This window comes from Schistocerca cancellata, chromosome 4 (assembly GCF_023864275.1).
Source record: "Schistocerca cancellata isolate TAMUIC-IGC-003103 chromosome 4, iqSchCanc2.1, whole genome shotgun sequence".
NCBI lineage: Eukaryota > Metazoa > Arthropoda > Insecta > Orthoptera > Acrididae > Schistocerca > Schistocerca cancellata.
The window spans coordinates 69061389-69086554 of NC_064629.1; positions in this window are offsets into that span (position 1 = coordinate 69061389).

Consider the following 25166-nt stretch of genomic DNA (forward strand, 5'->3'; position numbering starts at 1 on the left):
ATCTTTTATTATGCAAATATTTTATTTTTAGTCGCTGTCTGTGCGGTTACGCAGTCTCGTAACCGGTTGGCCCGGTTACGGTCAATGCAATCTGACTGCATTGAATAACAACAAAGAATGAAGGAAAACTTCCGTTAACACAATTAATTAATTAAGTCCCCAGCAACTATAAAACCTAGGAAACAACAAAACACAAGGGTAGCTGTTCTGTGTGTGGAAGTGTGATTCAACGTACACATCTGGCACGGTTCTTCCTCAATAAGACCAGATATTTTAAATACCATTTACACTGAATTAATTAAATAAAACTGAAATACTATAATTGCACATAGAAACCACAGATACAGTCTAATACAAGAACACGAGCCAGATGCTTTGTTGACTGAACCTGTGACCAAGAGGCATTATTGTTTAAGACATTGAAATAATAAAAAAAGCAATTTTTTACCTACATATATATTGACGAAAAGCACATTACAGCATCCCTAATCCAACAACATCTGGTGTCTAGCCCATCAAAACAATATGTCAACATCTGAACAAGCACTCTCCATGGGATTTTCTTAACAACGACACGCTACTGAAACATCTTGACAAGCACTCTCTACCACCGCTTCTCGACAAGAACTCTTACGACGACTTCACGACAACCAATGCCTACCACCGCTTCTGAACAACTACTGCCTATGGAGGCGGCTGAATAATAGTCTCTGGTGCAATCTCTGGCGCCGTGACTCAGTGTAGCTACCTTCCATATGCCCCTCCTCCAAGGGCTAGTCGTCCGCCGCTCGTGGTCTCGCGGTAGCGTTCTCGCTTCCCGAGCACGGGGTCCCGGGTTCGATTCCCGGCGGGGTCAGGGATTTTCACCTGCCTCGAGATGATTGGGTGTTTGTGTTGTCCTCATCATTTCATCATCATCCAGGAAAGTGGCGAAATTGGACTGAGCAACGGTTGGGAAACTGTACGGGCGCTGATAACCACGCAGTTGAGCGCCCCACGAACCAAACATCATCATCATCATCCACGGGCTAGAATTTGATGGTATTTTTGCCAGCATTGGTGGTGAAAATACCACCAAATTCGTCCAAAAAATACAGCCAAATTCGTCCAAAAAATACAGACAAAAATTAAAAAGTAATATTAATAAGTAAATATCACATAACTAAATAAATTTTGGCTTTGCACTGACCCTTCAATAACCTGATATATAAAATACAGTAAGGAATACAAATGCTTGCATACATGTGATTTTACATAATAGTTTAAATAAGTATTATTCAATCAATGGCACCAGAAATGACGAACAGGTGCAGGTAAGAATCTCATAACATTTCATAAACAGTAAACATACAAAAAATCAGTTTTTACAAATATTCACATAAAACCCTTTCAATAGTTCAATAAACAAGTAGAACTCCTCAGAGTAGTTGACAGTTCCAACAGTAGCACCCAGGAATGTTGAACAGATGCAGACACCAACAAGTGATATCATTTCAGTAGAAGCAGTCCATTAGTGGCACCCAGTAATGTTGAACAGGTGCAGACACCAACAAGTGACATGATTTCATCAGTGGCACCCAGCAATGTTGAGCAGGTGCAGACACCAACAAGTGACATCATTTCAGTAGAAGCAGTCCATCAGTGGCACCCAGCAATGTTAAACAGGTGCAGACACCAACAAGTGACATCATTTCAGTAGAAGCAGTCCATCAGTAGCACCCAGTAATGTTGAACAGGTGCAGACACCAACAAGTGACATTATTTCAGTAGAAGCAGTCCATCAGTGGCACCCAGTAATGTTGAGCAGGTGCAAGTAACAGTCCATAATATTCACTATCACTAATTAGACAGTTCATCAAGGTTCATCAGCAGAAATTAAACACTTCCAAGTGGCACCCAAGAATGTTGAATAGGTGCAAGCATGAACAACAGTTTGAATGCACACACAATTGCTTTTACAAAATCATTATCAATGCTCTTACACTAAACATACAAATTATAACAAACACACAACTGATATCAGATAATTGTCATATTAACTATTACAAAGACACAAATATCAGTAAACCTATAATATTTATGGGTGTCAGTGCAGGCCACAACAAACAAGTAAAATAATATTCAGGAAATAGGTCGGTACCAATTATTTGGGATTAGGAAAGGAAAACACACAAAACACACTCACTCATCTTTCATCCACATTTAAGTCCTACTGTGTAATTGAATAGTGTTAACTGTCTAAATCCAATTCTTCAAAATTTGATGTTCAACATGTGTATGAAGTACTGCTGGCAGCAGTGTATTACAGTCAATAATAGTTAGTCAACGTCATAGTCATCATGTCAAGACCAATGTTTGCCAAGCCAAATCAAAATGTACGGTTGCTGAACAACTGTCAGTGTGCCAAGATATGCAATTACTACCTCTCTCCAAAAAAAAAAAAAAAAAAAAAAAAGTATATACTGCTTAGTGATTTAACAAAGTGTGTGTAGACAATCTTCTTTCCACTTGAGTGTTCTAGTCTGCTATCTTCATCCTCTTCGTTCCATATAGACCAAGAAAAAAAAAAATGCTCCTCACTTAATGCACCTCTAATCCACCAAAACTCCAATAATCATTATCATCACATAATCTTAATACTTCAATAATACCTCTTATGTCGATACATATAAACCTTATCATCAATATCATTTACCTTACCTCTTGTCCACCAAAACTACAATAATCATCAACTTCACACAATCTCAATACCTCAATAATACCTTTTCAATACGTTGATACATATAAACCTTATCGCCAATATCATTTACCTTACCTCTTGTCCACCAAAACTCAATAATCATATCATTTCACTTCCATAACAACTCTTTTCTCTAGTCAGTCTCCTCGAACAAGTACAGATAAAATCCTAGTGCAAACTTCAATTCATCATCTCATACAATCCGAAGACACAATGTCCACACACAACCTCTGTGTAGTCCATCTGACCCAAATCTTCTACACATTATGAATCATAAAATACATTTTGGTTACCTTGTCCATCATTAAATAAAAGAAATGTATACATGACCTCTAACAGCCTTCAGTTTGAATAACTTTCAGTAAGAAGGTGCGAATACGTAGTATGAAAGATCACATAAGACTTTGAATGAATAAATCGTAATATTTCACAGTGTGTACACCACTTCAAGAATCATGGCAAAACAGAAGCAAACATGTGGAGTATTTCTTGTGTAAAGTGTCACTTACTATTTCAATTGCTCACGAAGAATGCAGTGTAATAACTGTCAATGGTCTAAACCTAGTGTTGGTATGTCATGTCGTTAGTTTCCTTCCTAGTAACATAAATTTATACAGCTTCCATAAAAACTTCCAGCTCATGTGACTTCAATGAAGTTTCTTGTACCAATGGTTGGCTCTGAGCACTATGGGACTCAACTGCTGTGGTCATAAGTCCCCTAGAACTTAGAACGACTTAAACCTAACTAACCTAACGACATCACACACATCCATGCCCGAGGCAGGATTCGAACCTGCGACCGTAGCGGTCGTGCGGTTCCAGACTGTAGCGCCCTTAACCGCTCGGCCACTCCGGCCGGCTTGTACCAATGTCGTTCGTAGAATTATAACAGTTCATTTTCTTATTTTAAAATATGAGGTACTGAGCGTAAGCAAAACATGCAATAGCGAGTAAATATACCAGTAGAGAACACAATGTCAACAAATGGATGTAGAACAATCCTTACAACAAGGCTCTGCCAAGCGAACAATCTATAATTAATACCATAGTGTGACCTAAACTCCATGTTCGTACACTGTACATCAGCATTTCTATATACCAAATTAAAGAATAGTTATGACAACGAGCAGAAATGTGCAAATATGCAATCCATACGCAAAGCAGCGCAAGCAGATAAATCACAAAGTATAACTTATATAAATAACAATATCAGCACAACTAATCAGGTGACAATTATAATTTAAATAAATAAGCACAGCAGGCAAATAATAAAAAAAAATGTGACATCAGTGAAAAAGCAGTGCAGCCAAGCGATGCATAATAAACTGTCAGAGTCAGTGAGCTGAGGTGCCAAGGCAGAAATAGCTCGTGACGTCAGCATAGAGGTACGTAGGGAAAGTACATTTATTCTGGCGCTAATCAAGTATCATAAATACTGTCTATACTGTCTTTCAGTAATTTTACAGTGCCAGAAAACGTTGATATTCATAAATAAATGAATAACTTTGGCGTAATCGGAGATGTACGATGTTATACGAAATATACCGATCGTACTCTCAGGCTACATACTGTGCGCCGTAGTCGGCAGTCGTCGATAGGGTGCCTTTCGGTCTATTCACGCTGTAGACCGTGCTCTTATAGCGTTCATAGTTAGCATATAATCTGTATGAAAAAGTTCATTATTCCAGATGTTGGGTTGGGCACCTGATTACCGCCTCGCCGGCTCTACGTTGTACTGCCTCCCTGGCTGTACATTGTGTTGATTTGTGTACTGGGCTTCCACCTTCACGACACCCACCATCCGTGATATGCTGTTGACACTCGCTTAAGCTCACGTCTCTCTTGAAGAGAGCTGAGCGGGGTCGCATGAGTTGCTGGTAAACCAGGGTAGGAAGCACGTGCACACTGCTGCGAGACGTGGCTGGTGGGTCGTGACCTGCTCAACGCCAGGGTGCTGCATCCACATTCCTTTTCGCACACGAGTGCTCGTTTCAGCGCACCTTCCTCCTTGCTGGAGAAGACAATCTGTACTGTAAAACCAAGAGTAATAAATGTTTTCAGTCAGTGCTGTTTCAGGCATAAGACAGCTACTCTCACCAGCTCCTGACCTCAGATTCCTGCACCTTTAGTGCCACCACCTCCACACCAACTAAAAATGCCCGATGGAAGGGGCGACCGCTGCTGTAATGAAGTTTTGTTGGAGCTCACTACAAAATAATCTTAATGAGGGGTCATATCAAAGCATATATGCCTATATTTTACCATTTGTAGCACACTGGACACATGAACAGTGGCTGGATTACACAACCCATTCTACCAATCTCGCGGTCATCAGTCAAAATATGTAACTGCAAACGTTTTCACAGTGATTGGAACAGAAAGCTTTAAGCGAATGTGCTAACAATTAGGCGTCATCTAATTTACAAAGGCATGAAATCGGTGTTATTGTACCATATACTATTTTTTTACTTTCCAAGCAAGGCAGTAGCCCATTTAGAAATTAAGGAAGAAGGAAGGAAAATTGGGCTTAACGACCCGTCGACATCGAATTCATTAGAGACGGAGCAGTAGCTCGGATCGTGTCAAGGATATACTTACATAAGTACCGGTATATAGTTCTGCCGATACCGGCCATGACCTTCTTCTTCTGTGCTTAACGACTCGTCGAAATCGAAGTCATTAGAGACGGAGCAGTAGCTCAAATCGTGTCAAGGATATACTTACATAAGTACCGGTATATAGTTCTGGTGATACCGACCATGACTTTCTTCAAATGGTTCAAATGGCTCTGAGCACTATGGGACTCAACATCTTAGGTTATAAGTCCCCTAGAACTTAGAACTACTTAAACCTAACTAACCTAAGGACATAACACACCCATGCCCGAGGCAGGGTTCGAACCTGCGACCGTAGCAGTCCCGCGGTTCCGGACTGCAGCGCCAGAACCGCTAGACCACCGCGGCCGGCTGACCTTCTTCTTCTGTGCGGATGCACATATAATCACCGAACTCTTACGGGGCTTGGAAGAATGTCTTCCACGAGTAATGAGTGTGTTGGGATGGGACACTACGAATGTAGTGTGTGCACATACAAAGTGAGAATGTGAGTTTCGCGGGAGGCGTGGGCGTGATCGTCCCTACAGTCGCACTATCGTCTGTGCCCTCGGTGGCTCAGATGCATAGAGCGTCTGCCATGCAAGCAGGAGATCTCGGGTTCGAGTCCCAGCCGGATCACACATTTTCACCTGCCCCGTTGATCTATATCAACGCCCGTGCGGTATTAATGTAATTCTAATTTCGTGTCAAGGATGGTCAAGGTAATCAGTCGTGCTCTTTTAAAGGAAAAATTCTGGCATTTGCTAGGAGAAATTTAGGGAAATTATGGAAAACCTAAATCTGGATAACCTGACGGAGACTTGAACCGACGTCCTGCCAAATGCGAGTCCAGTGTACTGACTCCTACCCCACCTCGCTCAGTCCTTCAGAAGTTGACACTAATCATATAACTGTTGCTGCTCTATGTGAAGCGAGTTGTCAGTATGAATTACTGGGATGAAAAGGAGTCAGTGACTACTAAACGTTAACAGTAATAGCTATCAGTACTGAATAACAGTTAATTGAGAAAAAAATTAGATACGATAATTCAACATAAACTTGAGATAAGCTAATACGGTCATCCATTTTACAGCCATTTGTCTTGCTGCTCAAGTGATTGATTAAAAAGTAATCATAACATTTTTCTCTGTTTTAAACAGGAGGAAAAGAAATGGTCCTATATTACCAAAGTATAGCATATTAAGTAACTACTACCTCAGCCACTTTAATCTTAACATGCACTAGATAGGATTACTAAGTGTAACATAGAAATTGGATTAAACTTACTGATGATTGATGAGTGCTTGTGGCATGCAATCTCACTAACTTCATGAGAAAATCTTCACATAACACACATATAAGTATAGAACATTAAATACTAGGTAGGAGTTGCATGACACGTTATGCTACAACATAATTTCCTTCAGATGTACCATGAGTACGTAGTGTCTGCCATGTAAGCACTAATATTTAAATCCCAGCTTTACAGAAGCACAGTCTCTTACATGTGGTGTGTACCTATGTGGGATACCCTAAATGGGCGCATCAAGAGTCATAAAGACGTAGGCTTACTTTTCCCGTATGTCTTTGCTAACAGTTCGCAAAATTTATTGAAACAGCAGTAATATTATATGGCACTGAATAACTCGTTGTATGATTTTAAGTACTGTTGACAGGCTAAACAGTATTGAGCAAATATATAGTTTTATCCTACTGATAGCCACCAAGTTTGAGATAGCACCTTCAGGCCATTTCTATAGCTCGAACTCTAGTCCGAGTATTTTCAGTAAACTATACAATAATAAAGCAAATACACAATTCATTCGTACATTTAAATGTAATGTTTGGGATTTATTGGCACGTTTTTAGGTAGTCTCTATTTATGATAAGTACTGGCCAGTTGGGTTAAAGTGAAACAATGATAAAAGTTAGTTATTCTATAATTATGACGCTTCCTACTGCAGCCTGCCTCTCTAGCTGAGTGGTCAGCCTAGATAGCTACCGTGCGAATAACGACCCAGGTCCGATTCCTGATGCTGCCAAGGACTTTTCGTTGGTGGCAGGACTGGTGTGGAGTGTGCTCACTGTCATGATGCCAACTGAGGAGCTACTTGACCGAGTAGTAGCGATCCCACGGCCTGGAACTCTGCAAAACGACCGGAAGAGCGTTGTGCTGACCAGATACTCCTCCATACCGCATCCGCATCAAGCCTCATCGCAACAGATGACATGGCGGCCGGTAGATATCTCTTAGGCCTCCACGGTCTGGCGAGGAGCTTGTTTCGCAATATGCCCAAGTCTATTAAAAACAAATATATTTATAGAAAATGTAAGACATGTAACAGGAGCGTAATAGAGGAATCTTATGCCATCTCAGAAGATGAGTTAAGCTACCTCTAAACCTGGAGCACATGAAAATCAAAATCGTGAAGGGAGAAGACGATGCTTAATATAGTCGTATTTGCTTGTACACGAGGCCTGCGATTGCCATTAGCAGAGTTACTAATACTGGAGAAGAGACAGGCAGGTTTGCAGCTTTGTTAACATCGGTTTAAAGACAGCGTGACTCACTCGGCAGCGGGTGATAACGGCGGCGCTCAGGATCTAGACGGGTGGTATTTACACTCCTGGAAATGGAAAAAAGAACACATTGACACCGGTGTGTCAGACCCACCATACTTGCTCCGGACACTGCGAGAGGGCTGTACAAGCAATGATCACACGCACGGCACAGCGGACACACCAGGAATCGCGGTGTTGGCCGTCGAATGGCGCCAGCTGCGCAGCATTTGCGCACCGCCGCCGTCAGTGTCAGCCAGTGTGCCGTGGCATACGGAGCTCCATCGCAGTCTTTAACACTGGTAGCATGCCGCGACAGCGTGGACGTGAACCGTATGTGCAGTTGACGGACTTTGAGCGAGGGCGTATAGTGGGCATGCGGGAGGCCGGGTGGACGTACCGTCGAATTGCTCAACACGTGGGGCGTGAGGTCTCCACAGTACATCGATGTTGTCGCCAGTGGTCGGCGGAAGGTGCACGTGCCCGTCGACCTGGGACCGGACCACAGCGACGCACGGATGCACGCCAAGACCGTAGGATCCTACGCAGTGCCGTAGGGGACCGCACCGCCACTTCCCAGCAAATTAGGGACACTGTTGCTCCTGGGGTATCGGCGAGGACCATTCGCAACCGTCTCCATGAAGCTGGGCTACGGTCCCGCACACCGTTAGGCCGTCTTCCGCTCACGCCCCAACATCGTGCAGCCCGCCTCCAGTGGTGTCGCGAGAGGCGTGAATGGTGGGACGAATGGAGACGTGTCGTCTTCAGCGATGAGAGTCGCTTCTGCCTTGGTGCCAATGATGGTCGTATGCGTGTTTGGCGCCGTGCAGGTGAGCGCCACAATCAGGACTGCATACGACCGAGGCACACAGGGCCAACACCCGGCATCATGGTGTGGGGAGCGATCTCCTACACTGGCCGTACACCACTGGTGATCGTCGAGGGGACACTGAATAGTGCACGGTACATCCAAACCGTCATCGAACCCATCGTTCTACCATTCCTAGACCGGCAAGGGAACTTGCTGTTCCAACAGGACAATGCACGTCCGCATGTATCCCGTGCCACCCAAAGTGCTCTAGAAGGTGTAAGTCAACTACCCTGGCCAGCAAGATCTCCGGATCTGTCCCCCATTGAGCATGTTTGGGACTGGATGAAGCGTCGTCTCACGCGGTCTGCACGTCCAGCACGAAAGCTGGTCCAACTGAGGCGCCAGGTGGAAATGGCATGGCAAGCCGTTCCACAGGACTACATCCAGCATCTCTACGATCGTCTCCATGGGAGAATAGCAGCCTGCATTGCTGCGAAAGGTGGATATACACTGTACTAGTGCCGACATTGTGCATGCTCTGTTGCCTGTGTCTATGTGCCTGTGGTTCTGTCAGTGTGATCATGTGATGTATCTGACCCCAGGAATGTGTCAATAAAGTTTCCCCTTCCTGGGACAATGAATTCACGGTGTTCTTATTTCAATTTCCAGGAGTGTATATCCCGTGACGACTGTGGTATCGACGGTGTCTGTCATGCTTGCACTTCTGGTAGTGGGCTGGCGATCCTCGCACGTGACGGTATCCTCGTTGATGCAGTTGCCTGATTGCAGACGTATGGCTCTCAAGTTTAGTGGTGACAGGATCGTCAGTGTCTATGCGTCGTCTGGTTCGGGTCGCTGTCGTGAACGTTCCACCTCCTTCTCAGAGACAGTCACCCCTCTCTTCCTGGGTCGGCACTGATCACAGGAGGCGATTCAACTGTACCCAGGCACTCAAACACCAACTACCACGTCATTCTCCGTGCGCAGAGGCTAGCGACAATTCTCCAGCATCTCAGCCCAGTGGAATCTGGGGAGCATGTTCATGGTGATCGTCCGGGGTTTATGCATTTCACTAGCCATACTTCCAGCCGTTTCGATCGTGTTTACGTCTCCCCCGATATCGTCAGTGGGGTACGGGCAGTTGAAGTTCTCTGACCGTGACGCATATATCTGCGCTATCAATCTCTATCGCCATAGGTTGTGGGCGGCCGTGGACCATGGAAACTGAACACGATCCACATTAGTTCACCCCACTGCCAGCAGCTCATCGAGACCACGTGGACAAATTGTCGTCGACGCCGTGATGCCTACCAGTCTCCACTTTCTTGGTGAGTGCTCTGTGCAAAGCCTGTCCTCCTCAAGGAGGGTGGTTGCGGCGTGGCGCCGAGAGACTCAGGTATTCTACACTGAAGCGCCAAAGAAACTCGTATAGGCATGCGTATTCAAATACAGAGATACGTAAACAGGCAGAATACGGCGCTGTGGTCGGCAACGACTATATAAGACACAGTTGTTAGATCGGTTACTCCTGCTACAATGGCAGGTTATCAAGATTTAAGTGAGTTTGAACGTGGCGTAGTAGTCCGCGCACGAGCTGAGGGGACTCAGCATCTCCGACGTAGCGATGAAGTGGGCACTTTCCTATGCGACCATTTCACGAGTGTACCGTGAATATCAGGAATCCGGTGAAACATCGAATTTGCGTCATCGCTGCATCCCGAAAAAGATCCTGCAAGAACGGAACCAACGGCGGCTGAAGAGAATCGTTCAACGTGACAGAAGTGCAACCCTTCCGCAAATTGCTGCAGATTTCAGTGCTGGGCCAACAGCAAGTGTCGGCATGCAAACCACTGAACGAAACATCATCGATATGGGCTTTCGGAGCCGAAGGCCCAATTGTGTACCCTTGATGATTACACGACTTAAAAATTTACGCCTCGCCTTCGCCCGTCAACATCGACATTGGACGGCTGATGACTGGAAACATGTTGTCTGGTCGGACGTGTCTCGTTTCAGATTGTATCGAGCAGATGGACGTATTCGGGTATGGAGACATCCTTATGAATCCATAGATCATGCATGTCAGCAGGGGACTGTTGAGGTGGTGGAGGCTCTGTAATGGTGTGGGGCGTGTGCAGTTGGAGTGATATGGGACCCATGATGCATCTAGCTACGACTCTGACAGGTGACACGTTCATAAGCATTCTGTCTGAGCAACTGCATCCAGTCATGTTCATTGTGCATGCCGACGGTCTTGGGTAACTATATCAAATGGATCTAAGCACTATGGGACTTAACATCTGAGGCCATCAGTCCCCCTAAAACTACTCAAACCTAACGAACCTAAGGACATCACACACATCCATGCCCGAGGCAGAATTCTAACCTGCGACCGTAAGAGCAGCGCGGTACCAGACTGAAACGCCTAGAACCGCTCGGCTACAGCGGCCGGCTCTTGGACAATTCGACAATGCGACACCGCACATATCCAGAATTGCTACAGAGTGGCTCCAGGAACACTCTTTTGAGTTTGAACATTTCCGCTGGCCACCAAACTCTCCAGGCATGAACGTTATTGAGCATATTTGGGATGCCTTGCAATGAGGTGTTTAGAAGAGATCTCCACTCTCTCGTAAATATACGAATTTATGAACAGCCCTGCAGAATTCATGGTGTTAATTCCCGCCAGCACTACTTCAAACATTAGTCGAGTCCATTCCACGTTGTGTTGCGACACACTTCTTCGTGCTCGTGGGGACCCTACATGATATTAGGCAGGAGTGCCACTTTCTTTGGCTCTTCAGTGCACTTCACCATTCTCCTGGAATGTACTATGATGCAGTATTCGCCAGAGTGTGAGGTGATAGTGAATCGGGCCGAGTCACAGCTCTAATTTTCTCTCGCCGACACCCTGATGGAGCTATGGTCAGGGCAAAATGGGTCAAATGGCTCTGAGCACTATGGGACTCAACTGCTGTGGTCATCAGTCCCCTAGAACGTAGAACTACTTAAACCTAACTACCTTAAGGACATCACACACACCCATGCCCGAGGCAGGATTCGAACCTGCGACCGTAGCAACAGCGCGGCTCCGGACTGCAGCGCCTAGAACCGCCTGGCCACCGCGGCCGGCATGGTCAGGGCATGCACACGCGATAGGTTACTGCAAGAGCTTCCATCTATGTATCATGTCATAGCGGAACGACACCACCACCGGAGGACTTTGGTTAATGTTCTTACGACCGTTGATGAGCAACGTTTTGGTACCCACTGTGATATCGGGTCTGCCGTCCATGGACGTTATGTTATGCTGTACTCTGAACAACGTCACCACTCTGACAAAATTATAGCGGTCTCCAGACTCTCCTTTGGCTCGGTTCCTGTGGATGTGACGATGGATCTGCTTGCTGACGTCACGGAGGACGAAGTCCCCGATGCTATCCAGGCGGGTTCTACGAATAGCTCTCCTGGCCCTGATGACCTCCCACTGGAGTTTTATCTGACATTTCGTCACCTTCTGGCGCCAGTGTGGACGGAAATTCGTCAGGACCGTATGTCACATTTCGTGCCAGTTCCCGACGGCTTTGTCGAAGATTTCCTCATTCCCATCCACAAGCCTGGGGGTACCTCACGGATATGCGATCACCGCCCCTTGATGTTACTCAACACCAGCTGTTGGCTGCGCAGCTTAAACGGACAGCTCGGTACGTGGTTTTCCCCGATGACACTTCTTCCGGAGGTGCCAATGACAGCCGCACTGTCGTCTGTCGCTATCGAAACATAATCGCTCTTGCTCACGTTCGTCGTATGCCTGGACTCTTAGCAGCTTTTGACTTCAGCCAGATGTTCGATCGTGTCAATCGCGGCTAACTGGAAGGGGTGCTCCGCAGCGTGGGCTACCCTGATACTACCGTCGACGTCGTAATTCGTCTCCTTCGTGGAGCTCCGTCTCGTGTACTCTATGATGGCCGTCTAACTCATCCCATCTCGATCCGTCGATCAGTGCGTCAAGGCTGCCCGCTCTCTACACTGTTGTATGTTTTCGTTATGGAATCGTTGCTCTGAGGCCTCCATCAACGCCTCTCTTGGATGTCTCTCAGTGACCATATATTCAATGGCACTGCTTATGGAGACAATCTCGTCATAGTCTTTCGTAGCGATGCTGAGGTCAGGGAGCCACTGGCATGGATTGCTACCTACGGTGCAGCTTCTGGTAGCTGACTTAAAGTCCGCAAATCTAGCGCCATGGCTGTAGATGCGAGGCTTCCTGCGGACAATGCTACTCCTTTGCGTGTAGCTGATACTATGCGATGCTTAGGACAATCTGCGGCGGACAATTGCCCCCAACTGCCGACGCCTACTTTCCCAAATACGAGCTGGTCTCTTAGATCACCGTTTACGAGTACTCGATCTTCTACAACGGACACAATACGGAAATTTATATTTGGCGTCACGTAAATCTTAGCACAGATGATTCCTATTCCGCCATCCATGGCCTGCCGCGTGCTAACGACATTGGGTTCATTAGCTTGCTACGGCTTACTGTTCAAGATAAGATATGAGACCCCCACCCTCCCGCTGTCCCGGGGCGGTTTAGGTCTGTATCATGTGCCTGACAAAAGCGCTTTTCATTGGTTCTCACATGACGTTATGGTGCCGTTGTACTACGTGCCTTACCAGCCTGTTGCTGGAGGCCCTTGCACCACACTCTCTCTCAGCATCCAACCTCATTTCGGACGTCCAACCGCACTTATTTTACTTCCGCCACTTCTTCTTCGAACTGAGCTACGTTCGTACTGTGATGCTTTCAGCGCACTTGACATCCACGAAAGCGAGCGATGGTTTACTTCAGCAGTACAGGCCACCGAATGTGGTTGACGGAAAGCGTCCCCTAGTCGACTGACGTGCCGTTTGGCTATCGGTGAGCGCTCCTTATCTTGATACTGACGTCCAGTCTGAATGGTACCTTACTATCAAAGGGAAGCAAGTATGCATGTCACGCCTTTACAGGACTCACCTCGCAGACACCCCGTGGTGTGTCGCCTGTGATGTTTTGGACACAGACGAGCACTGCCTGGTGTGCAGATCGGCAAGAGGTGTCTGATTCTTGGTGCGACAGATATTGTCTCTAATTACCCGTACGAACCCTCATCAGATACCTACTCAATTGTTCCTCTTTGCGGACGTGGGATACTTCCCACAAGCGAAGACGAACTCTGTGAAGTGGATTTGTTGACACGCAGCTCTCTGCTTGTTTGCTAATGGCGGGAAAAGTATCCTCGATTTTTGGCGCTTCCTTAATGAACGCCACTGTGCAGTTGTCCATAATCCAAAATACACACAAGTTTTCTGCACTTTCCTTTGAAGTGTATTCCTTAACTCACCCCAGAGTTGGGGTGTTCCTGTCGTGAAGAGTTGATCCCCGCCTCTTCCACACTTTGAACCGATATATTCTCTGATCATCGGAATATTCTTCTCGGAAAAACTATACGTCGATAGTCTTAATGAGTCTGACGTCTTGCTACGCCGTCCTCATGGCAACGCTGGTTTCCTTCAATTTTTGGCCGTATTAATGTTAAAAAAGACGAAAAAGTAATATATAAAATGAATAAGGGAAAATAAAGGATGTTCATTGTACCTCTACTCCACGTTCTGTACGCTTTCCTTGGTTCCTAGAGGGTTGCAACTCCTGCCCACTTTGCCCCCACACCGCCGGAAGATGGTCGTGGTCAGGGTGACGGCTGCAATAGTTATCACATTCATAATCTGCAGTTGTCGAAGTACAGAGAGTCAACTTCATTTTTGTAGCACAAGTGTAAATTCTGTGATATTCAAAAAATTTGCGCCTACGCTATCCGTTCCTGCTATATTACCAACGTCTCACTGTTACGCAGGTCAGCTGCCAGTTTATGAAGGCCTGCCTCGTTGAGGTGCATAGTAATTCCGGGCACCCAACCAGATTGCTTGTATAAAGAATATCTCAAATCACAACAAGCATACATTTTCAGAAAAACTCTACGCGTTTTCGGTTTACTTGTCGATAGTTATAAATATGCTTGTTGTAATAATTAAATTTAATTAAAAATAGTGAGCAGTCAAATAACATGAAATTCGCTAATACTTCATGCAATTATATGTGGCCTTTTTAAGATTACATTACCTCTCTAATGTCATACATTAAATAATATGACCAGTGATGAAGAAAATCTAGATTATAAATTATGTTTGAGCGGTAGTCGAACCGCCGCCTCATTCACGTTCGTGTTAAGTAGCTCGAACGCTAACCACTTTTTTTTATCTGACTTTGTTCGTTGCATATGTTTAGGGCGAACGTCCCATGACACCCGTTTCAGTTCATCGTTGATACATTCACTTTTTTTGTTGCAGAGGGCAGCTAAACCTCCGAGCTACTGTGCCACGTGACCACCATGAACTCTAACGTCCAGCACCTACGCACAGATAGCACAGATACATAACCCACATAATAGACGCATAAAGCTTCTATTGCTATCTTCTAGGAATTACCAGAGTAGTGCACCTTTGGACATACACATTATGTGGTTTCTAGGGCCTACAAAAGGTGTACAAAGTTTGAAGTGAATATGTGATTCCAACGTCGTGACCTCCTCGGCATTTTGACAATGTAACGCTCCAGTTGGTCAAAATCTGGCACGATATCCCACAGCAGGACATCCAGAAACTCTGTCGGTCAACGCCAAGCCGAATAACTGCTGGCACAAGGGCCAGAGTTGGACCAAAGCGTTATTGACTTGCTCAGTTTGTGAAGCTATTTCTGTAGAACAAATCATCCAATTTTTCTAAAATTGTAATGATTTGTTTGTCTGTACATTTACATCACATCTACTGAATTCCGTCCGATTCGGATGATTCTTTCGTGGTTCGTCGGCTTTTCCCCTTAGGGCGTATTTCGTAACTATTAGTGTCACAGGTGAGACAGACTTTTCAAAAAACAATATGTACACTTTGTTCCTTTTAGGAACAAGTATGGTGTCAATTTATTACAAATTGTGTTACAATCTTTTACAAGTACATTATAATCATTTTCGCATCCATCGTCTCAAGATACTATTTGTTAAGTAAAAAGAAGTTTTTGTTAACGTGATGTTTTGTGTGGTACATTTTCATAAGTAAGTGGTGAAGTACAAATTTGTTCTGATCCACAGTTTTCAAAATATATCCCTTCGGGACTGGCGACCTTATTAGTGTTATTTAGTTTCACAAGAAGGTTACTCAAGGTGGGGTTGTACTAGTTCCTGGAGTTGCCGTAATTACTGGCACTTTATTTCAGTGGAAAAAATCTCAGTTATCAGAATGACAACTAAGGTAAGAGTGAAGAGAAGTTCTGGATGTCGTTTTTTTTTTTAAATAAATCTTTATTCTTCAATATATGTGATACATAAACAACCCACCACCTTAAACAATTAGTGGGTCCTAGTTGATACAATACAAGTGTTATTACTACAGCTTATTCTACGGTTAGTTCTTTTACTCACACTATGGGCACTACTATTGTGTCTAGATTCTGTTAGCCTATTTCTACTTATGCTAATCTACTTTACCTGCACCGTTACAGGTGTGCCAGCGTTGTATAAACCTGCGTTGTTGGCCGTCTCCACCGAAACAATCCCGGTGAACATGCCCCTGGCACCGGGCTGACCCAGAGTGGTAGATCGTTGCAGTACTATACTAGGGTTGCTATCCTAGCTTATCCTGCATCTAACCTAATTTAACCTAATGTCGAATCCGATGAGTGTATGAATCAGTAAGAAAGGCTCACCCTCCCCCTAATCCCAGACGTGGCGGATTCCAGCAGTGAAGCGGCTGACCAAGTCCACGCCTCGGCGGAACGGGACAAGTGCACCGAGTCAAGTCAGTGGAATGTGAGATCTTAATTGTTGTTCCTTAGGAATTCCTTTATGACTTTGTGTGCGATATCGTTTGCCAATTTGCTCAAGATTGAGAAGTGATCCTCATGCCTCAGCAGGTTGTACCTGTCATGGTTGGGTAACTGATGACGTAAGTGTGCCGCTACGTCGTCGAAGAGGTGGCACTCATACACCACATGTTCTGGGGTGCCTGGTGTGGCCCCACAGTCACACGCTGGTGTAGCCCGTTTCCCGAACCGGCGTAGGTATGCCGGGTAGGGTCCATGACCCGTGAGAAAGTGCAGCAGTCTTCTTGAAGGTCTAAAATATTTTAATAGCAGTCGCTGCCTCATCTTGGGCAGTAATTCGTGTGTTCTGCGACCGGTTTCTTCACTGTCCCACTGTTACTGCCAAAGCTCTTCCCCCCTGCTTCTGATTTCCATTTTGTTTCCCACGTGAATCCACATTAGTTCGATTATTTTATCCCGGTTTCCCTTTTTGACCCAGTACCATGTCGTTTACAGAGAGAATTAACCCCATTAAAATTCCACTAAATTCTTCAGAATAATTACGATAGCCTTAACACTAGTCAGAAATATATACTCGCGGTTAAAGTTTATTAAAAATATCAGTTTGCCAGCCGCGGTGGTCGTGCGGTTCTAGGCGCTCCAGTCCGAAGCCGCACTGCTGCTACGGTCGCAGGTTCGAATCCTGCCTCGGGCATGGATGTGTGTGATGTCCTTAGGTTAGTTAGGTTTAATTAGTTCTAAGTTCTAGGGGAATGATGACCACAGCAGTTGAGTCCCATAGTGCTCAGAGTCATTTGAACCATTTTGAACCAAAAATATCAGTTTACGTGAAAACTGTTGTCGGAGTCTAATATTTACTAATCTATCCGATTCCTTCCAGGTTGTTGCCAGGTTACGCAGCTAGGAGACGCGGCCAGCCACTCGTAAAATAGATGATAAAAAAAGTTCGCTATATCTGGCAACAGAAGTAATGATGGACCTATTGTGCGACAATATGACCCCCTATTTTTATCGTTTGGCAGTCATCCAACAGTATCCACATTTTCATCTACTTTACACTGATGGCTCAAAAGGTACTGAAATTGTCGACCATGCACACGTACTCATCCGAAATTAGGAACAGGGGTCTATAGTAATGATGAACCTAAGGTGCGACAACAAAGACAATATGACCCCCTATTTTTATCGTTTTTCAGTCATCCAACAGTATCCACATTTTCATCTACTTTACACTGATGGCTCAAAAGGTACTGAAATTGTCGACCACGCACACGTACTCATCCGAAATTAGGAACAGGGGACTCTGGAAATAAGGTAGTAATTATGTTCCACAGTTAAAAGCCATACATTGAGCACTACCATTTATTATAACTTTCCCTCAGAAGAATTTCACCATCTACAGCGATTCCTTGAGTACACTTCAAACGATAGCAACTGGTATCGACAACATTCATTGGTTCGTACCACCCATGACCCACTGCATGACCTCCACCATACTCTGAGTCATGTCGGCGTTCTAGGTAATCAGCTGGATGACAAGTCAGCCAAAGAAACAACGGGAAGTCAAACATTCTAACTATATATTCCAATTACTGACTTAAGGACACACATTAGACACCTACCCTGAAAAAGTGGGAAGACAAATGCAAGCTGGTACACAATGCAGTAAACTACGGACTATCAAACACATCACCAGGGTGTCGCAGACTTTGGTACGAAGCTCAAGAGGGGAAGGTATTGCCGTGTCCAGTCTCAGAACTGAACATACGAAAATAACTAGTTTATTTCTGCTAAGACGAGTAGAACCCCGCAGTGTGTCTGTGGAGAAACGTTAACTGTTAGCCACATGCTCGAAGATTGTACAGCTACCAAAGACCTGTGACGACACGAACCTAGGATGCAGCCTATCAGAGATTCTAAAGCATCATGAAGCAGCTGTAAGTCACGTACCACACTTCTAGGAAGCAGCAGATATCAAAATAAGATTTAAAGATAACGCCCTTATGTGTCGGCTTATGGGACGGAGGAGAGAGGGTCAGACTCTCCGCCGAAATAGCGGCAAGGCGTCAACTGATCCGTTCTTCACACGTGAACCTGACCATCAGAATTTGCCATAACTCATTTCCTAATCAAACGGACTTACCCCGTTTTTTCCGTGGGCTCTTCATGTGTAGTGGATTAGTAACGGGACGTGGGCAGAACTCATTCGAGTGTGCCATGTCGCAGATTGAAAAGTTGTTTACGATGCGCGCGGCCGAGGCAGCTGCCATAGGCCGGCCTCATCGGCAGCCCACCGATGGCAACACACTCAATGGCGATTGTCTACGAGCGGACATCTCCTTCTGGAGATTTTGCAGGTGATCTGATGCACGAAGATCCTGCAGCGCCAGGTTCAACTCTACGACGAAAGAGTGACTTCTGCCCTTCTAGCGACGAGCAGCAATCAACGGAGCCTGAAGATGATGGTTTTAACAAGCCACCCACGAAGAGGCAGGCGAAATCTAGGACGCTTTCGGCGTCAACAGAGATTCCTACGGCGGACTCGTTCAGCGCCTTTGAAACGGAAGAACCGCAACCGTCAACGACTCCACTGCTTCTCGGGAACGGCCACAAGTACAACCTCAGCAGACACAACGTAAGTTGCCGCCTGTAGTTGTGCAGCATCCTGAAAGTTATTTAAAGCTACACAGCTGGCTCTGCGCGAACTGCATCACGTCTTTCACTGTGAAACAAGCACGACGGGACAAGACTAAATTCATGTGACGTCCAACCTCGACTACTACGATGTCACGGGCATGTTAGATAAAGAAAGTATTCCTTGTTTTATCTTTTCTACCGTGAAACAGAAGCACATAGAGGCCATTATTAGGCACATACCAATGAAAGTCGACAATGCTGATATCAAGGAAGAACATGAGGAGATGGGATTCGTTACCACTGTCGTGGAATTCTGGAGCCCAGGGCAAAAACTACTCAAATCCTCGTTAGTGTGAAGAAGTTCCGTAGGAACTGTGGTCTACTTCAGTGTTACAAGTGCCAGGACCTTTTCACATCGCAAGGCAGTGTACGACTCCACCCAAGTGTTGATGATATTTGGTTTGTGCGGCGCTCATCTGCGTGGTATTCAGCGCCAAGTAGCAATGTTTACACAGTCCAGTTTTTACACCAGTCTAGCCACTCTCACGAGTGATGGCGATGGTGATGATGAAATGATAAGGACAACAAAAACACCCAGACCCCTGGCAGGGAAAATGCCCAACCCGGCCGGGAATCGAACCCCGAGATCCACAGGCAGCAACGCTAGCCACTAGACCATGAGCTGCGGACCCACTGAAGTGTGTAATGTGGGGGCAAGAGCATGATAGTCACCAGTGCCCCCTAATAAGAGATAAAGCTGCTACTTGTGCACTCTGCAAAGGAGCACATTCGGCAAGTTAGCGTGCAGAAAGACACCAGCACACTTATGAGGGGACTGCCGTCACTTGACCAGCGGATGCAACATGCGACGCCCCGTCCAGGAGACCGGATGCACTTCCTCATGCCCCATGAGGGACGAGACAGTCAGTGCTTACTGAACGCTGAGCTCCGAGCATAGGCTTATTGTCCTATGATGTAGTAGGTTGGCTGCCACACACGACCGGTGCCACCACCCTAGTTGAAGTTCCTCAGACGACTTCCGCAGCTGTTGCAACACGATATCAGCAATCTTTACGTCTCCAATCTCGCTCCGAGTACGAGAACTAACATCTCTGAAGCGCTGACCACTGAAGTCACCAAGACTCTCACGGAAATCAACAATGTCCTAAATAATCTTCCGAATGCCATCGTTGCCGTGGTACAATCAGCCGTCAAGGTTTCCAGCCCAGAACTATTGAACCAGTGTTTATTTCAGGTGGCCAACCATAGACAACTAGACGACATAACCGTGGTGACGTGGAACGCCGACAGAGTTCCTTGCACATCTTGAAACTTGGCCAATTCCTCGTGGATAGCAAAATCGACCTCTGTATGGTCACTGAGACGCACTTGAAACCTGGGCTCCGTGCGATTGTTGCGACCTATACCTGCTACAGTCAGGACAGGTTGACTGCCGGTAGTGGGACCGCGATTTGTTCAAAATGGCTCTGAGCACTATGGGACTCAACTGCTGTGGTCATAAGTCCCCCAGAACTTAGAACTACTTAAACCTAACTAACCTAAGGACATCACACACATCCATGCCCGAGGCAGGATTCGAACCTGCGACCGTAGCGGTCGCGCGGTTCCAGACTGTAGCGCCTTTAACCACCGCGATTTGTGTGCGCAACTCTCTTCGACAACATACGGTACCCACACCGCCTTTGCTAGCTATGGAAACCACTGCTTTTGCGGTCGATACGGCGCAGTGAACTATCACCTTCATTGCCACATAAAGTCCAGCACGGGGACATTTGGCAGTTCACCACGCCCAAGCACTTCTGCCACTATGGGGGGAGCTGTTTCTAGCCAGAGATTTTAACGCTAAGCACACGACTTGGAACTCGCGCTTGACGAACATCAGTGAACGTCGCCTTCCCCTAGTCGCTGATACGGCTCATACGTATGAGTGTGGATCAGCGGGACCCACGATTTACACATACAACCGAAGACTACCAGATGTCCTTGACATCACGGTAATTATAGGCATCAGGGACTTCATTTCAGCTGACGTGGTTCACGCTCTAACGACGGACTACCTACCAGTGAGTTTTCGTGTCGCTGTATACCCACTGTCCGTCACCCAACGACTTAACACCGAGAGCACTGACTGACCGGCGTTTCGCAACTTCCTCTCTCAACGTCTGGTGGACCTCCAGCGTGCTGAAGATGAGAACTTCGACGTCGCTATTGATCACCTGAATCGTACCATCAGCGATGCATTACTCTCTTCGACTATCCCCAACAGAAGAACCGGTGATGATGCTCCGAATCTCCCTCCAGATATCTAGGCTATGATCACAGAGCAGAACAGACTTAATAGAGACTGGAGGATGACGCTCCAGCTTGATACTAAACGCCGTGTCAATCTTCTTCGACTGCAAATAAGGGTGGCCCTTGTGGAGCTGCGGAATAGGCAATGGGAAGAAACTTGCTTCCATGCAGCCAGACTCATCGGCGTGGGATGGGGTCCGCTAGTTTATCAGCTATCGGCCTCGCCTTCCCCCACTACAAACCCCTTCTGGTTTGGTGCACACACTGTGGGATAAAGCAACAGTACGTGCCTATGACTAGGAAGACAACTTCCAACCACACGACGACTATCATGATCGGCAACACTCGCAGATGATTGAGGACTGGTTCGACCTTTATTTCGGCGTGGCGGATGTTAAGGTGACAAAAATTGTTCAAATGGCTCTGAGCACCATGGGACTCAACTTCTCAGGTCATTAGTCTCCTAGAACTTAGAACTAGTTAAACCTAACTAACCTAAGGACATCACACACATCCATGCCCGAGGCCGGATTCGAACCAGATTCTCCTCACAAAGCAATTTCCACGACCATAGAAACAGTCCGTCGACACTGTTGTGCCCAAACACGGCAAGAATCGAGCTGAGTCGAAGAGTTACAGCAGATCAGCCATTTGCCGGTTCTGAGCGAAGTATTCGATCGTCTTGTACTGCAGAGGCTAAGCCTGAAGATCTCTGAAGATAACTTGTTGGCGCCAGAGCAACTTTTGGTTTTCGTTAGGGGCATTCTGCGACAGAACAACTTCTTCGTGTCGTGGAAGAGGCGACCACAGTGTTCAATAACAAAGACTTTTGCGGTGCAATGATTCTAGACGTCACTCCTGCTTTCGGCAGCGTTTGGCATAAGTGACTGTCGTTTAAGCTCTTTCAGCTGGATTTTCGTGCTCCTACTTCATGCTACTGCCCACATATATTCAGCGATTCACGTCCGTTGTCCGCGTCGACGGGGAAACATCCACACTGTGTGATGTGCGTGCTGGCGTTCCGCAGGGATCGATGCTTGGACGGGTACTTCATTCCATGTATACGTCAGACCTGCCGACGAATCCGCGGATCACTAGAGCCAGCTATGCGGACGATACGGCGTTGCTGACGAGATGTAGGTTGCTCGCTGCGCTACACGTTCGTCTCCAAGAAGCGTGTGATGCCCTCGAGACCTGGGCGATGAAATAGCGCGTTGAGTTCAATGCCACCAAAAGACAGGGGCTGAAATTATCCAATAACCGTCTAACGTACATCCTAGAAGTGGAACTTTTCGGCGAACCAATTCAGTGGACAATGTCGATCAAATACCTATGTTTGACTCTCGTCACTCAACTCGCCTAGCAGAGACACGCCCAAGAATTTCGTAGCAAGGTATCACAGTGACTGGGGGCACTACATCCCCCATTTAACGAAAGCCCTGTGCTCTCCGCCCATTTTGGTCTCACTATCTACAGGCTTTTTTGGAAACCCATGATGGATTATGTTTGTGTTATCAGGGTTGACGCAGCAAAATCCCATGCTTCACCGGGACACTAAGGAGGATATTTCTTGTGCCTTGTAACTATCCATCCTCTTACCTACACGATGCAACAGAAGAACTGGATGTCATCGACCGTTTTAAGAAACTGCCCAATGTTTCTACAAGTAGACACATGTTTGCGCCAATCCATTCATTAGCCGCTTAGGTAGGCCAGACGGTCACTGAGACGTTCACAAACGCCCAGTTGTCTTACTCAGTCGGGTCAAAGGCACCATAGATGGTGGCTTTGGCGCAACAGCTCCTACGCAAACCGAATGGCCCCCAAAGCAAAGATAGGTCCACACCTACTTAACTCCTCCCCTACAGATATAGTAGTAAATGCTGTCATGGTAAACGCTGCACCCAGCACACAATCAGGACAAGATGCGCTACTGCTACTGCTGCATGGGCAGAAAAGGTCAAACAGGTGCGATAGGCATAATGTTGGTTTTATTATTAACCGCCACTTCCACACTTTGTTCAGTATGAGCATCAGTGACGTCGACCAGTTGTTGCATCCCTTAACAACATGATCAACAGTTGCTCGCAGTAGTTCCGGTGGGATCTGAGCAACGTATTCCTGCATACTGGCCATCAGATCAAGTTCAGGTCCAATTTGTCCCTGGTAAAAGCGTTCTTTTAGATATCCCCACAGTCAAAAGTCACATGGATTCAGATTAGGTGATCTTGCAGGCCACGCATCCGGAAAACCTCTGGAGATATCAAGGTCGTGGAAGATTACATTAAGCATGTCTTTTACTGGACGAGCGACATGAGGTCTTGCCCCACCTTGCGTGAAAACACTTGTGTCTACACAGCTACGCTCTTGCAAACCAGGTATCATAAGCTGTTCAAGGAGGGGTCGATAACGTACAGACGGCACAGGCCTGTTCTGTTCAAAGAAGATCCGAGAATAAAGGTGCTTGTCAATCCACACCACGCAGTCACGTACAGCGAGTGCAGTGGCTCTTCCAGAACAACATGCAGTTTAGCAGTACCCCAAATCCGGCAGTTCTGTGTATTCACTGCACCTTGTAGTGTAGAACGTGCCTCGTCATCCCACTGAATATTGTCCTGCCATCTGTCATCAACTTCGATCCTTGCCAGAAGCCGAAGAGCAAATTCATAGCATTGCTGCGGATCATGAGGTTTCAGTTGCTGCACCGTGTGGATCTCGTGTGGATACCAGTGTAAAATAGACCGCAAATCTTCCCGGGATGGTCAATTGTCATGACGCTGCAGGAGCACTAGCACTGCCTCAGGCAAATGCTGCATGATCGGCAGCAGCAACCTCGTGAGTAACTTCCACTGAGATAGGACGCTTTCATCTTCCAGGTGCCACACCAAACTCAGCCGTGTTTTCGAATTTCATTTTCATCTTCTTTAAACCATTTAGTGATATCAGTCCCGTCCTCAGACCTTTCAGTCGGCTACTCTCTCTCAATGCAGCACCGTAACTGCTGTCGTTCACATAAAATTTTCATTAATAGCGCACCGTCTGTCTTCTCAATAGCCATACTATTCACGCATGTTATGTCTTGTCAAATGACAGTTAATGTCACTTCTCCATAAAAATAGTGTACGGCGCCAGATTTGCACCTGGTGGCCACAACTTGAACTAATTTGTTTCCCAGAGTAAATTGGATCCGCATGAACACATTAGCATATCTACCATGTTTAGCTGCCACACGATAATTGTAGCCCACACTGGACCTCCGTGAGTAGTTGAACTTTAATTATAACCACCCGGTACATTACACTTGTTCACCAATGCCTTCTATGTATTCAGAATATATCCTTATAGGTAAAATGGACATTCTGTCTCAAAATACGTCACTGTTTTGGCAGGAGGATCAAAAAGAGAGTATTCAAATTAAAAGATGCAGACTCTTGGAAACCACTGGGATAGGACCAAATTTGTTAAACGAAATAGCGTTGCATCAATTTTCATTCAGTTCTCTAAGTTGTCTACAGGTAGGTGACAGAATGTCCTCCAACTCTACAGGACTGTTAGGCAATTTTGGACGTGGTTAGGTACAGAATAATAGAACCGATA